This window comes from Heptranchias perlo, chromosome 36 (assembly GCF_035084215.1).
Source record: "Heptranchias perlo isolate sHepPer1 chromosome 36, sHepPer1.hap1, whole genome shotgun sequence".
Lineage (NCBI taxonomy): Eukaryota > Metazoa > Chordata > Chondrichthyes > Hexanchiformes > Hexanchidae > Heptranchias > Heptranchias perlo.
Window position 1 is genome coordinate 8,873,418 of NC_090360.1, and position 16,944 is coordinate 8,890,361.

A 16,944-nucleotide genomic window follows, 5' to 3' on the forward strand; every position below is an offset into this window, starting at 1 on the left:
GGAACAAGACCAACATAAGTCCTAGACTATGAGATAAGAGACTCACTGCTGTTCCACTGGTTCGGCGCGACTAGATTTGAAGAGTTACAAAAAAAAACACGGTGCTATCCAGTCTACCTTTCTGTTGTGCTTCTAAAGGCTAGGGATATGGGGCAGAGCATCAATTAATCCATGGTTTCACACAGTTAGAAGCAGAGTAAGGCATCCTTTACTCTTTCCCAATAACATGCTTCAGCCCCAACCTCAGATGAGCAGCTCACACTATAAGGATATCCAATCTTTTGCAGGAGGGGACTGGATTCAAATACTACAATCAGCGAGTGGGCTGAATAAAAGGAGCTTGTGGGTCAGATTTGCCTCAGGACACCCTGCCACCGCCCTCCCCACCCCCATACTGCACCAGGCCGATATTTCTCACATCAGCTTCCTGTGGTCTTTGGCTGAAATTACCAATTAGGGGCAGTTTTGTGCTATGACCCATGCTCACTAGTTACTTGGCTAAGATCTCAAACTCATTTCACAGAGACAACCAACAGACAGAGGAAATCTTCATCCCATCAGTCTGAACTGGGTTTGATCCCAGATCCCAAAAGGTAAAAGGTCACCAGCACCCCCAGTCCCCTCCGCCCATGTTTTTTTAAAAAATACATTATATTTTATCGCAGATTCTGCTCTCATCCAAATTACTTGAAGCTCCACTTCAAAGAATGGGCCAAACATCAAGCATACAAGCAAATTATTTTAGTAATGGAGTCTAAGGAGGAGCCCATGGCCTGTCTTGTTTACACAGCTCGATACCTCAAACCATTTAAATCCAACTGTGCAAGCACAGGACAAAATGGCAGTGCAATGACATCAAGGTGCCAGAATGATGTTCCTGTTGCCTGGAGTGAACCGTTGGAGATAATATTACTCCCAGCCTCAAGACTATGGTTGTGTTTTCATTAACTCAATAGCCAAAATGAAAGGTTAAAGTTCGTTCCATAGAGTACCCCATACCAGACAGACTGCAGTTCAAATCTAGTTAAGTAAATGCAGTCGCTAGACTCTCCAGCCAGGGGAAACAGCCTCTCAGCATCTACCCTGTCAAGTCCGCTAAGAATTTTACACGTTTCAATGAGTCAATAAATGAATGATTTGCATTTGTGTCAAATGTTACTATATCTCTCAAACTTTCAAAGCGCTTCACATACAATTAATTATTTTAAGTTGCCAAATGCAGCAGCCATTTTGCACACAGCAAGATCCCAAGCACCGTAGTGACAGATGAATGACCAGTTAGTCTGTTTTGGTGGTGTTGTTTGAAGGAGGAATATTGGCCAGGGTTCTGTTCCTCTTCGATTAGGTCCACAGGATCTCTAATGTCCACATAAATAGACGGACCAGGCTTTGGTTTGATGTCTCACCTGATAGCGGGTTGGGGGGGTGCAACAATGGTTCACTGGACTGATTCTTGGGATGTGAGGGTTGTCCTATGAGGAGAGGTTGAGTAGAATGAGCCTATATTCTCTGGAGTTTAGAAGAATGAGGTGTGATCTCTTTGAAACATATAGAATTCTTAGAGGGCTTGACAGGGTAAATGCCGAGAGGCTGTTTCCCCTGGCTGCAGAGTCCAGAACTAGGGGGTCATAATCTCAAGATAAGAGGTCGGCTATTTAGGACTGAGATGAGGAAAAAAATTTTCACTCAGAGGGGTGTGAATCTTTGGAATTGTCTTCCCCAGAGGGCGGTGGACGCTCAGTCGTTGAGTATATTCAAGATTGAGATCAACAGATTTTTGGACACCAAGGGAATCAAGGGATATGGGGATAGGGCGGGAAAGTGGAGTTGAGGTCGAAGATCAGCCATGATCTTAGTGAATGGCGGAGCAGGCTCAAGGGGCCGTATGGCCTTCTCCTGCTCCTATTTCTTATGTCCTTACCTCTGACAATGCAGCGCTCCCTCACTACAGCACTTGGTCCATTTAGACAATGTACTCAAGTCCTGATAAATACTTCATTTTAAATACAATAATGCTCCAAATAACTTGGCTTATCTACCTTCAATTTCTTGACCTCACAATCCAGACTATGAACTCAGTACGGAGATTTCCAACTACTTAACACCCAGCTATCCAGGAACAGTTGTGGAACAATTTTTCTGCTGCTATACTATAGACTGTAAGCTCCCGCCACCACCACCCCCCATCTCCAATCAGCAAAACAAAATTCTACTTTGTCTTTTCTGACGTGAATTAGGCTTACGACAAAGATCTCGGTTTATTTTCAAAAGATTTGCTTTACGACCACAAGCCTTCAAAACATTTCACATGTTCTACAGGCCTGACCCAATTTTCAGAGAGGCAGAATTCAGCACAGATAAAAGGAGAGATAACTGAGAGAGGATTAAGTGTTAGAATGGAAACCATTGTACGAGTGAATTTTTTTTTTCCAGATCGCAAACAAGCAGAATGTGGACAACATAATTTAAGGAGAAAATTCTAACCTTCACTGTTATTAACTCTGGCAGTCAATTTCTCTTCACACTTGTAATTTCAGCGAGACCTGGCAGTGCAGAATTCTAACAGTGAGTGTTGGTCAGATGCACTAGAATACCCTCCACTGCTACTGGAAGAGATTTGTCAGGCTATCTGCTGGAAATATAGGCCCTCAGTGCTTAATGGAATCTGCAATCCCTTTTAGAACAAAGGAAATGGAATACAGCTCCCAAAATCCAGCACACACATTACTCTCTATCTCAGTTGATCACAGCTCAGCTCCACCTGATCAGCAGCTGCCCTCCCCCCCACGCATTTTGCCCCCGACATGGACCAAGTGACCCTTCTGTACATCACCATCATTTTCTCTTGCTTTACACCTCTAGACCGAGTGCCTTATTCTTCCTCCAGTTCCTGAAGTTGACAGATGATTGCAATGGGCCCTAGGGTTCTACAAAATGGTGACTTTCATTCCTGTGGGCAGGGTGTCTTTCCTTTAATGAAATAACTGCCCTCCTTTGTAAGAGGCTGCAACTACCGCATGTGTAATGCTCAAAGACAGCGAAGCATGTGGGGGAAAGAATTTGAGTAAATCAGCATTGTTCATTTTTAGAAGTTTTGTTAAAACTCAAATCAAACAAAAGAGCCCATTTGATTCTACAAGGTGAGACTTGTCCTGGAACAAAATTGGTTCAATTCCACTCAAATCAGACAGTGTAAATCCCTACTTGCTGTGGTTTTCACATCACTTAGGGTAGCACTATCACACACGTCTCCTAACAACAAACAATGCCAGTGTGCTGACTCTCTCCTTCCCCCTTTCGACATATTGCTAACAAAAAGATACAGCCAGACACAGCAACAACAACTTGCATTTATATAGCGCCTTTAACATAGTAAAACTTCCCAAGGCGCTTCACAGGAGCGATTATCAAACAAAATTTGACACCGAGCCACATAAGGAGATGTTCGGACAGGTGGCCAAAAGCTTGGTCAAAGAGGTAGGTTTTAGGGAGCGTCTTAAAGGAGGAGAGGTGGAGAGGTGGAGAGGTTTAGGGAGTGAATTCCAGAGCTCAGGGCCTAGGCAGCTGAAGGCACGGCCGCCAATGGTGGAGCGATTAAAATCGGGTCTGTGCAAGAGGCCAGAATTGGAAGAGCAGAGAGTTGCCGGACTGGAGGAGGTTACAAAGATAGGGAGGCGCGAGGCCATGGAAAGATTTGAAATGAGAATTTTAAAATCGAGGCGTTGCCGGACTGGGAGCCAATGTCGGTCAGCGAGCACAGCGGGTGATGGGTGGAAGAACAATGGCAAGAAGTCTGTCGCAAATCTGAACCTGGGGGTTGGTGGGATCACATAAAGACTCGAGGTGCTTTTTTAATATTGTAACGGTTTAGCCAATGAGAGATTTGCGGCCTGCACCCCACTTTGTAAATGCCCCACATTTGAAAAACCCATCGCAGACCCCAAAAAGAACGAGTCTCCTAATGTACCATCGGTTAAGGGACTGGTTTCATAAAAGTAAACGCAAGGAACTGGTTGCCAACGTTTCCAAGGAATCAGCATCAGTAATTGGGACTCCACGGTCCACAGGGTTGCTCAACATGACCAGCACCCAAATTAAAGATATCAGGCCAAGAATCGATACATCCACTTTTCTGAAGGTGTTTACTATCACTGGGTAAACCTCCATGGGCATCAGTGATACCTCGTCCAAGTGGGTCATGACAGTTTGTGTTGGCCAAGCTATTTGACTGGAAAGGACGTTACAGGCAAAGCCTCCATGGCCTCTGCCCTCCCTATCTCTGTAACCTCCTCCAGTCCTACTACCCTCCGGGAACTCAGTGCTCCTCCAATTCTGGCCTTTTGTGCATCTCCGATTTTCATTCAATCCCGTCCTTACCTGATGTCCACACACATTCATTTTTAGCAGCTGGATCGATCAGGAGTCGAAACCCTGGCTGATTTGTTTCTTCCATGGGTCAGTGATAGCACTCATGAGTCAGAAAGTTGTGGGTTCAAGCCCCACTCCAGAGACTTAAGCCCATAATCCAGGCTGACACTCCAGTGCAGTACTGAAGGAGTGCTACACTGTCTGAGTGCCGTCTTTTGGATGAGACGTTAAACCAAGGCTCCGTCTGCCCTCTCAGGTGGACATAAAAGATCCCATGGTACTATTTTGGAGAAGAGCAGGTGAGTTCTCCCCGCTGACCTGGCCAATATTCATCCCTCAACCAACATCACTAAAACAGATGATCTGGTCATTGCCTCACTGCTGTTTGTGGGACCTTGTGGGCAAATTGGCTGTCACGTTTCCTACATTACAACAGTGACTACACTTCAAAAAGTACTTCATTGGCTGTAAAGCACTTTGGGACATCCTGAGGCCATGAACGGCATTATATAAACGCAAGTATTTCTTTTTTTCTTTTTTCCTAATCCAGGAAAATTAAGTCAACTGTAGTACTCTTTTGATGGAGAGAGGGTATTGTATCCCAGGTGCTGGGAGAGTGAGTTATCTCGCGCCACACTCTGTACTGTGCAGCCGGTCTTCCTGTCAGCTGGTTGAAAAATGGGGTCCCGATCATTTGTTATGCGCAGATTGACAGTGTAATTTTGGCTAAAGCGCATGCTTGGAGTAGTCACATCATGGGGTGCATCTAACCACTGCAGAGAGAGTATCGTGCCATGCCTGATAATGGTACCTCCAATGCGTGGTGCTGCCACCTCAGTGCTAATGCATTTACGGCCTCAGGAAATATCGCGACATTAGTATAATAGCTATGGTGCTGGACTTGCAACCCAAAGTTCAAATCCCACCATGGCAACTTGTGAAAATGAATTCAATAAATCTGGTAATTTGTGGGTTGACATTAAGAAAAAAATATGACCATGAAAACTGCCGGATTGTCGTAAAAGGCCAACTACACTAATGTCCTTTGGGGAAGGGAACCTGCTACTCATAGAATCATACAGCACAGAAGGAGGACATTCGGCCCATTGTGCCTGTGCCGGCTCTTTGAAAGAGCTATCCAATTAGTCCACTCCCCTGCTCTTTCCCCATAGCCCTGCAAATGTTTCCTTTTCAAGTATTTGAAGGTTATGATTGAATCTGCTTCCACCATGCTTTTCGGCAGTGCATTCCAGACAATAACAACTCGTTGCGTAAAATTTTTTCCCACATTTCCCCTCTGGTTCTTTTGCCAATTACTTTAAATCTGTGTCCTCTGGTTTCCGACCCCCCCACCCCCCACCCGGTGCGTACTCCTACCCAGTTTAGCCTACATGTGGCTCTGGCCCACACTATGCGCTTGACTCTTAATGCACCATGAAGTGGCTTAGTGAGTCACTCAGTTGTACAATCCCAAAAGTCAGCTCCTATTTGGTGGCCACCACCTTCTCAGGACATCTAGGGGTGAGCAATGAACGGAAGCCTCGTCAGTGCTGCGTACTTTACGAGAACCCATTAAAACAAAAGAGAATCCAGTAAAAAAAGAGCCGCCGTAAAAATTCCAGGTTTATTTTGGAGTGGCAGCCAACTGCGTAAGGCCCACGTCATGGGAGCCAATGGTCCAAGATCAACGTGAAGGCGCAAAGCACTCAGGGGAACACTTAAAACATCCTTTAAAATGTAAAACAAATAATACAAAGCAAAAGACGAACAGTGCTGGATGACAAATGAACATTGCCACTTCTCTGTTCAACTCAAAAGCCCCAAAGGCAGCAAAACTGGAGATAGAAACTTTGAACGTACATTGTAACCAAACTCAATCAAAACTATACAATCAGTATAATACGGTCCTAAGCACCACATCCAGTCTTCAACTTTGCCCCTGCTTTGGACACTGCACATGGCCTGTACATCTTTAGAGCTCGGGCAGAAATGGTATCGACCATGCTGAACTGCCCACACACCAGCATCAGGGCATCTCCTCCCCATGGTTTACGTAGGCCTGAAATGAAACCAGCAACTACCCTCCACTTCAAAAGGCCTTTCAACCCCCGCTAGGAATTGCAACCAATAGGCAATAGACAAAAGCTCTACAAAACATTAGTATTTCCTCTTTTCAGATGCTGACTGACCTGCTGTGCATTTCTAGCATTTTCTGTGTTCCTTGTACCACTCATTAATCAGCCATGTCAACCCATCCGTAAGGACTCCATGTGAGAGTAACTCACACTTGCATAGTTCGTGCAACGCACAAAGATCCCACCTCCCATCTCGCCCAATAACCAAGTCTCTACAGGCGCTCTTATGTTAGAAAAGTGCAGCTAAAGGCAAACATGTGCTTCTTCCGCCATTGGCGGCACCTGGGACGATCAAAAACTGGCCTCCATTGTCTCGCCACCAAGAGAGATGGAGACTTTCCTGGGTCTTGTGAGCTGCTGTTTAGGAGTGAAAATCCAGGAACCAGCTTCCCTTGCTTTTAGCAATGGAATTGGTGGGCCCGGTTTGGATCAGGTAAAATAAACAGGAGAGCGTGGTGGGGCGTGAGTGTCTGGTTGAGCACCAGTCCTGTGGGACCCTTTAACAAATATAAAAAGTGCCGTATAAATTAGCAGGGCCCCTTTTATCCTCCTTCCCCCTCCCCCAAATCTCTGCCTTGAGGCAGCACAATGAACAGCCACTGTATGCAAATATGTCCCACTTTCCAGTTGGAGTCAGGTGTTTATCCTCTCTGCTGCCTGTTCCATTTGACAACATACCTAGAACATAATCTTACCCAGAATCCTGCTTTTTTTTTTAAGTGAAGGCTTGAGAACTCGCTTGTCCCTCCTTCCCTTCCAACCAATGCGGAACCAACTTACCAGCCAAAAAGGTGGCCACATTGGTGCCTGCCTTGTCCCTTCCCCCCTTTTTTGTTCTCTTCAGTGCACTAAAAGGCCACATATGTCTGTGCCCACTTCCAACCAGGAATCAAGTACTGCAGAACAAAGGCAGCCAAGGGCTGCCTTAATCTCAGTGACAGCCAGCCAGCAGCTATTTTCCAGCCCTCTCAGGGCACCCTGCTCTCTGCATGTCCAGCTACTGCACAATACACATCAATTATTCATCCCCAGCCTCCTGGTTTCCAGGCAAAACCAATCACAGATGGAGCCCACTAATGGAACCATGCCGTAGTTGCCAACAGGCTATTTGTACTCAGGCTACAACACTCCTGAGACAATGGAGGGGGAATGAAGTCTATCAAGACCTTTTCAGCTAGAGTCAAATAAACTTCACAGACATTTATTGCAGCACATAGGCACACACAGCCCAGCATAAATCTTGCTGCACTTAAAGATAAGGGATTCTCTAGGCTGGTTCAAAATGAGATCAAGGATAGTAGTCAGGTACTAATGAGGGTGAAGGAAGAAACACACACACAAAAAGCAGTCACTTATCTGTTAGTCTCACTGGTGTAATGCTGTTATTGATGATCTTCCTGTTTTCTAGTGATCCATTTCTCTCTCTCTCCCCATGCACACATCACACAAGCAGTCACAGCACTTTGCCAGAAGGGGAGAGGAAGAGAGAGAGAGAAAAAAAAAATCCAGGCAGCTTACATTTCAAACTCTTGCAGGGGTGGTGCACTTCGCAGAACAAACAGACACTCTCTTGGATTGCAGCCAAAGTCGCAAAAGCTGATCGATTAATTCGACAGCAGACGGCCACAAGTGCGCGCAGTAAATTATTGAGGCATCAAAAGCAGGAAAAGCCTGGGTATTTAGAAAAAACCTAGCGCCGTGGTTCCCCCTTCAGAGTGCTGTTGTCTAAATCCATCAAACTAGTCATGCTAATTAGGGTACAGAGAAGGCTCTGCATTTAGGCAATGCTGGTGGCTTTCTGATGTGCAGAGTTGGAAGCAGTTTTTTTTTTGTTGTTGCCTGGATTGTGGGGGTGGGAGGAGGGGTTTAAGCAGCCTCGTCAACTGCTCTGAAAATCTCTACAACACTGAATATTATCAGAGAGAGAGAGAGAGAGAGAAAAGAGCCCAGTGGTGCTCTGAAAAGGAGAGGAATTGCAAGCTGACTACAGTTCAGTTGTGGCAGCCTTTCCTGACACTGCATCCTGTGGTACACACCACTTCCTTCACAGAAACAACCTCCACACACACACACACACAAAAAGGCCGCCATTATTGAAGATGCAGATGCTAGGTTTAACTTTGCTGATTATTCTCACTGGATGAAGTTACATGAGGTGAATCTGTGACTAAAGAGGCAGGAAACTCAAGTAAACAGAACTAAAACCAACAAGCAGAAAAAAGCACACAGGGTACTCCAGCACTTAAAGTACAGACACCCTCCAACCCCCAAATTTAACTCTTAGAAGGGTGCATGTAAATTAAGGAGCTGGAGGCAGCTGGACTGAAAGAAAGAAATGGTTTTTAAAAATGAAAAATTTAAAAATACTGAATTAAATATCAACTCCAAGATGCAGTGTGTGTCACACCAAAAAAAAAATCCAGATTGGCTTAGTTTTCTCACAATTTTTTTAAAAGTGGTTCAGATATCGCAAGAAACAATCAATAAACACTTCAACTATTTATCTCACCATCTCAGAGCGCATCGCTCACAAATTTCCCTACTTCCGCATCTCCCTCCACGTTCTCCCACCGCAACGACATAACCACCAGCTCACCACGAGCAATGCCACTGGATATCCTCTAGTAAAATGTAAACGCGCACGTTCCGGCCTTTGCTACACAAAAATACTTGACTTTTATTAAATGGGACGCAAGTTTCGTTAAGGGGGCCTTGGTTTGACAACTCTGGTTATGTACCAAGTGCCAAGCAAAATAAAACATTCTTGAGGACGTGGTCATGCATTGACTCACTTGAAAAGTGTACCGAAGGTCCCAGGTTCAATGCATAGTCTGTGCTGAGTCAGTGCTACAATTGACCTCAGCATCCCCATGTTAGGAGGGCAAAAATCATCCCTAACTCATCATCACTTTCTAGCAATTGCTGCTTGAAATTGTGTGTGTGTGTGTCTCTCTCTCTCTCTCAGGAGGACAGGAGTCAGATGTGATGCACCCATGGTGAAACAGTCTTGCAGAAACCAACTGAACTCACACATAAAGAACCAAATCTTGGGCAAGGTACCAGAGGGCAGTCAACACCAATGGAGCTGCAAAATAAATCAAACACTTGATGGTGTGACAGTGAGCCATGCAAATCAAGGAAGGCAAGTTCCAAGGTACTATCACTGGTCTGTTCTGAATTAGCCACTGAAGCAGGCAGCTGCAATTGGGCTCAGCATAGCTGGGATAAGGAAGGAGGAAAAACAAATACACTGGCCAGAGATTTTGCTTCCAATTGTTATCCAGCAACCCCTGCTGAAAGTGTACATGGACACTAGGTGAGAGCAGATCAGACTCAACCATTTTGTTAATTTTACCTGCTCCCATTGCAATTCATTTCTAGATATATTTACTGATTTAAATTTTTTCCAATCACTAAATTTTGGGCCGTGGGAGAGACTATAGCTCCAATTTTAACTCCCGGCGGGCAGGGGCCGAGGCGGGCAGGAAACTGTCAGGCCTTCTGCAGCGTGAGGCCCAGGAGATTTTAACTCTCGATCCTCATCCGCATGGACCCCGTCACGTCTCCTACCCAAACCTGGCGGGAAGCAGGAGCCGGCTGGCAGGATTTCGAGCAGCAGGAGGCCGCTGCCAGGGACCTGAAGGAACGGTCCCTCCCCGTTAAGTAAATGTTTGGGGGGAGGGTGGGGGAGGGGAAGCCCGGGGAAGGCCCAGGATTTCCTTGCGGGGCCCAGAGGAGCATTTCTGGCTCCTCCTGCCGGCAGATGGGTCACGGGGGGAACCCACAACAGCTTCCCCTCACACAACCTGGGTTAAAATTGCAGTTGGGCCTTGATGATGTCATTGGAGCCCGATCTACATGTTTAAAGAAAAACCCTGCTGCCGTCCAGCGAGTACCACTCGCGCCTGCTCAATCGGAGGAGGCAACTTGCTGCTGCCATTTTAACTGCCTGTCCCCCCGGTTTCCGCCAGGCAGGCAGGGGTTAAAATTGGCTCTTATATTCACCAAACCAAATGTCAAGGCGTGTCAGTTGTAAAGATGTCTTGTTTTCTATGATTAAGAAGCCAGACTCAAAAGCCAAATGATAGAGGCAATCATTTGTCCTGTTGAATTACAAACTGACCAGGACCCAATCAGGACAAGCTGGAATACATGGGAGTTGATTTTCCTGGTCCTGTGCCAAAGTGTGTTGGATTGCCTGGGCACAGTGAATGCAGGAAGGTTGTACGACGAGGGGTACCCTGTGCGCCTCGTCACCCTATGTACCTCTAACTGCTGCACTCAGCCAATCCAATACTGTGAGAAGCATGATCAGGAACATCTACTCCACAGTGCCCGAGAATATCAATGGATAACTATCTCTGATGAGACTCTCCACCACGTCACAATAATGAGAAGTAGTTTCAATTATAGCCGAACCTCACTGCTTCAAACTCAAGGGGACAGACAAAACTTCGATACATCTTACTTCAGCCTGAGCTCTTCGATCGGATTATAATGGAGCTTTGTTGGATTATGGAAGAGGTTTGATGTACTGGAATGTATGTAATAACAGAGCTTGTCATAACAAGACTTGGTGCACATCCGAACATGTTTTGACAGTGCTACGTTTGCCCACTGATAGCATTAAGCACAGGGTGCTAGGAATAGGACTCCCCTCGGCCTTGAACCAACCCCACTTTCTAATTCCACATTTTGGGAGCACCCAACCTCAACCGGACATCTCACAAAGCTCCGATGCACCTCCGAATGAGTGGTCCAGGAGTGGCAGATACTTGCATGCCTCCTCAGTGTTCAAAGAAATGTGTGAAATGAGGAATTCTGAAGAGGAGAGATAATAACTTCAGAATTTCTCATTTCACACATTTCTTTGAACACTGAGGAGGGTTGCAAGCATCTGCCAGTTCCGAACCACTCATTAGGAGGTGCACTGGAGCGTTGCAAGGTGTCCAGTTGAGATTGGGTACTCCCAACATATGGAACTGAAACGAGGGTTGGGTCAAGGACTGGGAGTCCTTTCTGTTTTCTCCTCTTATTCCACTCCTGAAGTGGAGATGCCGGTGATGGACTGGGGTTGACAATTGTAAACAATTTTACAACACCAAGTTATAGTCCAGCAATTTTATTTTAAATTCACAAGCTTTCGGAGGCTTCCCCCTTCGTCGTTCACCTGACGAAGGGGGAAGCCTCCGAAAGCTTGTGAATTTAAAATAAAATTGCTGGACTATAACTTGGTGTTGTAAAATTGTTTACAATTGTCCACTCCTGAAGGCAGTGCATCAGTTTGTGGAATGTTTCCGCAGGCAGCACTGGCCATTCAGTCCCTCGCCCAAGTCGCTGCGCTCCACGTGTGAGCCTCAATGGTATCAGTGGGTTATTCAATTGTGGGGTCCATCACAGTTGAACCAAAACCTGCCCTTGCCCAGAGGCCACTTACCAGTGGGGTTGTTGGATAATGATTAGGAAGAATGCTTCCTGCTTCTCGGGCCCAGGGACAAGAGGACTAATACGTCGCTCCCCCACCTCTCTGGCTGAGACTGGAAAACTCAGCAAAGACCAAATACTGAAGCTGGGATTTTCCTGTTCTGTTAATTCACTTGCTACATCCCATAATGTAATTTATCCGTTGAGGTATCAGAGAGTGGGGTAGAAAATTCTAATACTGTCCTCAAATTTTAAAAATGTGGTCTGTAGATCACTGTGTAATAATATAAACAGGGTGCACGGGCACACGACTGTGGGCAATCAGTTCATTCCACTCCTGATGAAAATCCACAAGAGATTCAAGCTTGCCGGTAGAATAATATCTGAATGAACTCTATTTAGCTTTTAACATGCCAGTAATTGGTAGTTCACCTAAACCCCATTATTCCTTGCACTGGTGATGGATAACATATTGTATATATTAAAAGATAAGGCATCGTACCAAGGGTCATCTGTCTGCCTGGATGAATCCTCCTCCCCAGAGGCTCTGTCTCCTAGATATTCAGCCAAAGAACATTACATCATTTTCCTACAGTCTATTATTTCAAAACAGTGCTGCATTCTCAGAGTTACAACAGCACAGACTAAAAGGGCGTGGAAATATTTAATTACTCTACACATCTGTTGATGGTCTTACCTGTGCTTCCAACTGATCTTCCTTCAAGGGCAACAAATCACATGACTTTCTAGCTGCACCTTCAACACTAGACATACCACGTCAACCACACCCTTCTAAAATGTATTATTTATTATCAGAGCTATGATGTCTAGCAAAATTTGGTGTTGTGATATTGGACCAGGTAAAGAAACCACACTCTGATTGTAGTATGATTACCAACTTCACAATTCACCAGCTCTTCAAGGCTCACTCTGTGAGAGGAGATGATGCTCATATTATAGCATGATCCAGTTGTTACCTGACTTCCATTTTATGTCGTGGCTCCCATTTCCTCACCAGTTGCAGCCTTCCTCAGCCAGGAATGTGGGATGTGCCTCAGCCACGCCCTTCTGGTTGAACCTTACATTGCTTGAGCCATCGTGCCACGAGGCCATTAAAAGTTTCACTTCCATGGCAACTCAATGCTTGTGTGTCCTGCATGGTGTGCTAATGTCATGCCAAGGATGACAGAGGGTAGGGCAAGCTCACAGTTTCCCATATGGTTAGTCCTTCCTTCATCCTGACATCTCGTGGATTGTCATACTGACAATAATTCTTACCTGGTACAAATCTGAACTTCAGTCAGTTCCAACAAAATGCATCAAGGCCAGTCAGTGTCTTTGAAACTAATTACAATTTTATGAGCTCTTCATTTTTGGAGCCAGTTTTTGTGCTCTTCAGTGTCAGGAATGTTATGCTTAGCAGTGGAATATCTTCTTACTTGTTTTACACCTTACAAGCATTACCAAGTCACACATCGAACAACCTAGCTGTAGAAAAAGAAATGTTTCCAAGATTGTTTGGTCCCAATGGGGTAGTCACATGCACAGGTCAGAGATACGATTATAACATTGCAGCCCTGATTTTCTGACCCATGATCCTGGCTCCCACTAGGAGCATGGGATCACCCCTTGTATCTCCCTCTCCATTGCCCCAACATGCCTTAATCACAACTTCCGAAGAGCAGGTCTACAATAAGAGTCTGATAGCTCCACCTCAGCCCTTTGAGTGGAGCAGACAGTACAGTGTCAATTCATGTCTAATTATAGGTAGCTGCACCCATTGAAATGGAATTAAGATAGTACAAACTTATTTCAATTCAAACCCTGACAGCCAGCAGACAAGAGAATTTCATGCCTAAATAACAACAGTGACTGCAGTTCAAAAGGGGAAGCTGGATAAACACATAAGGAAGAAAGGAATAGAAGGGCATGCTGATAGGGTTAGATGAAGAGGGGTGGGAGGAGGCTCATACGCTGTATATAACACCGGCACAGACCAGTTGGGCCGAATGGCCTGTTTCTGTGCTGAATATTTTATATTAAAAAAGTACTTCATTGGCTGTGCAGCACTTTGTGTCATCTTGATGACATAAAAGGTGCTATATAAATGTAAGTGATTTCTTTCATCAAATCAGTCCGGGCTGGATTCAGTTCAAACCCAAGTACTGGAGGTGAAAGAACAACAATATAGCCCACTTCACAACCAGCAAGTTCCCTGTTACTATTTCATCATAAAAATACAAAAAGATACTAAAAATATTCTAAAATAAGTAGAATTATAAGGGCAAATTTTGCAATCCTATGCTCTGACGGGAAAGCTATGCTTGAAGGGAATACAGGTCAGAGACAGTGCTTTGATTCTCTGACCCGCCATTCCAGCAAGCTTGGAATTCACCTTCTGTCAGAAAAGCCACTTTGCAGATCACTAAATGGGTTAAGAAAGACCACGTGGTTTCAGGCGTCAGCTTGGCTCAGTTGGTAACTCGCTCACCTCTGGGTCAGAAAGTTACAGGTTAGAGTCACACATCGTGAGTCTCACCATGTGATCTAGGCTTGACACTCCAATGCAAGAATGGAAGAATTTGCATTTACGCAGCGCCTTTCACATCCTGAAGCGCTTCATAGCCAATGAGTTGCTTTTGAAGCGTAGTCATTGTTGTTTGGTCGGCAAGTACAGCAACTAACTTGGAAACAGAAAATAAGATAAATGATCAGTTAATATTTTGGTGGTGTTGGTTGGCTAGGACACGAGGAGAACTCCCTACCGTGGGATCTACTGCATCCACCTGAAGAGAGGGACGGGGCCTTGGTTTAATGTCTCATCCGAAGGACAGCAGCCCTGACAATGCAGCACTCCATCAGTACTGCACTTGACGTGTCAGCATAGATTCTGTGCTCAAGTGAGGCTTGAATTTGCGGCCTTCTGACTCAGGGGCAAAAGTGTGGCCATTGATCCAAGCTGGCATTTAAATACTGCTGCATTGTTGGAGGTGCTATTCTTCAGATGTTAAACCAAGGTGCTGTCTGTCTGTCCACGGAATGTTATAGATCCCATGGCTCTATTCGAAAATAAGCAGGGAGCTCCTACCGATGTCCTGAGCAATGTTCCTTCCTCAAGCACAACTACCAAAAAACAACTGGTAGTTTGTCCCACTGCTGTTTATGGGACATTGCCGGCAAAAAATAACTGCTACATTTATCCAAACAACAATAGACACTGCAATCCAAAAGTGCGGTCAAGCATTTCGAATTGTTACCAACCTGATAATATTTGTATTCATATAGCACCATATTATTTTACATAATCATTTTTAGAAATAAAACTTGTGTTTTTCACACAGCATTCCGTCTGGGCTGCAAGGTCACGTGTTGGTTGGCTAGTTCTGGGAGAGTGTGAGAGACAGCAACAAACTAACCAAAGTAACAACCGACTGATTTTTTTTTGGGTATAATTAAAGTTGACCTTAACAAAGTAATTACGTTGGCATGAAAACGCACACAACACGGGGCCACAGCCCATGGACGAAACGGAGAAGGTAAGTAACCTATTCCAACCTGAAGGGCCAACCGATGGGCAATAGGTAGGACAGTTCTGCGGTGCTTGCAACTGAACGAAATCAGACGCTGTCCATACTTGAACAATCAGGGATGGTTACTGTCTCAACCAATCGCTACTAGTGAAATATTAAAACCTTCCTCACAATGGAGCAAAAGATAAGCATTTGAAAATAGAATCACAGAATGGTTACAGTACAGAAGGAGGCCATTCGGCCCCATCGAGCCCGTGCTGGCTATTTGTGAGAGCAATCCAGTTAGTCCCATTCCCTTGCTCTTTCCCCATGGCCCTGCAAATTTCTTCCCTTAAAGTATTGATCCAATTCCTTTTTGAAAGCCACGACCGAATCTGCTTCCTCCACCCTTTCAGGCAGCGCGTTCCAGAACATAACTACTTGCTGCGTTAAAAAAGGTTTTCCTCATGTCGCCTTTGGTTCTTTTGCCAATCACCTTAAGTCTATGTCCTCTGGTTTTCGATCCTTCCGCCAATGGGAACAATTTCCTCTTTATTTACTTTATCTAAACCCTTCATGATGTTGAACAAAAAAAACAAGAGATCATCCAAGAGGATAGAGGACTATTCGAGTGACATATTGTGATCCTTTACCTATGTTAAATTTACACATTTTGCATTTATACAACTCGAGTTCCATTTTTATGCACTAAGCCCGTGCGATTTTTACGATGACAGCTTGTATTTACGTGTTGCCTTAACGTAAAGAAAAGTCCCAAGCCATTTCACACATAGACTTAAGGAAGTGGACATGGAGCCAGCATGGGAGAGATTAAGAGGCATAACTGAAAGTTTGGTCCAACAAATTAGTTTTAAGAAGGTGTTTAAAGGTGGCAAAGGAGAGTTGGAAAGGCAGAGGCAATTAGGGAGGGAGTTCCAGAAAGTACAACCAAGGTGGATGAAGGCTCTGCCACAAATGGAACAGTGCTCGAAGGGAGGGATTCAGAAAGGCCGGAGTCAACGGAGTCAAGGAATGGAGCATTTGAGATGGGATACAGGGCTGGAGGAAATTATAGAGATAGCATGGGATGAGATAGCATCTGTCCTGTTTCTGACTTGATAGTTCAGTGTCTAAATCTTCCCAATTGAGAGATAAAAAGGTCACTAAATGTATTTTTATTTCATAAAAGTCAATTTTCCCTCACTTATGCCTGGTGCTGATGGTGTGGAACTATTATTTACTGATTGTAAGTTTTCTTGATGACTCTTCATTATCAGCAAAGCCAATATCAGAAGGGAAACCATGACCACATCCACTGCCCCAGTCATCCTGCCTCCTCTGTCAGGTTTTTGGACTGGTCAGCTTGGTTTAGTTGGTAGCACCCTCACCTCTGAGGTCAGAAGGTTCTGGCTTTAATCTCCACCCCACAACTTGAGAACATAATGTAAGCTGTTGTTGCCTACCTCCCGTGCAGTATTGAGAGAATGTTGCATTGCTGGAGGTGTCGA

At 45.0% G+C, this 16,944-nt stretch overlaps 1 protein-coding gene across 13 annotated transcripts in view; it reads right to left on the reverse strand.

The window, feature by feature from the left end:
• The window catches only part of zmiz1a (zinc finger, MIZ-type containing 1a), a 375,723-nt gene that overhangs the window by 81,582 nt on the left and 277,197 nt on the right, over positions 1–16,944 (reverse strand). Inside the window, exon 1 of one of the 13 annotated variants that reach the window (XM_067972515.1) lies at positions 8,022–8,198. The exons of the other annotated variants lie outside the window; for them this stretch is intronic. The gene's annotated coding sequence lies outside the window, so the exon portion shown is untranslated. Of the gene's footprint in view, positions 1–8,021; positions 8,199–16,944 lie in introns of those variants that run through there. 13 annotated transcript variants of the gene reach the window in all.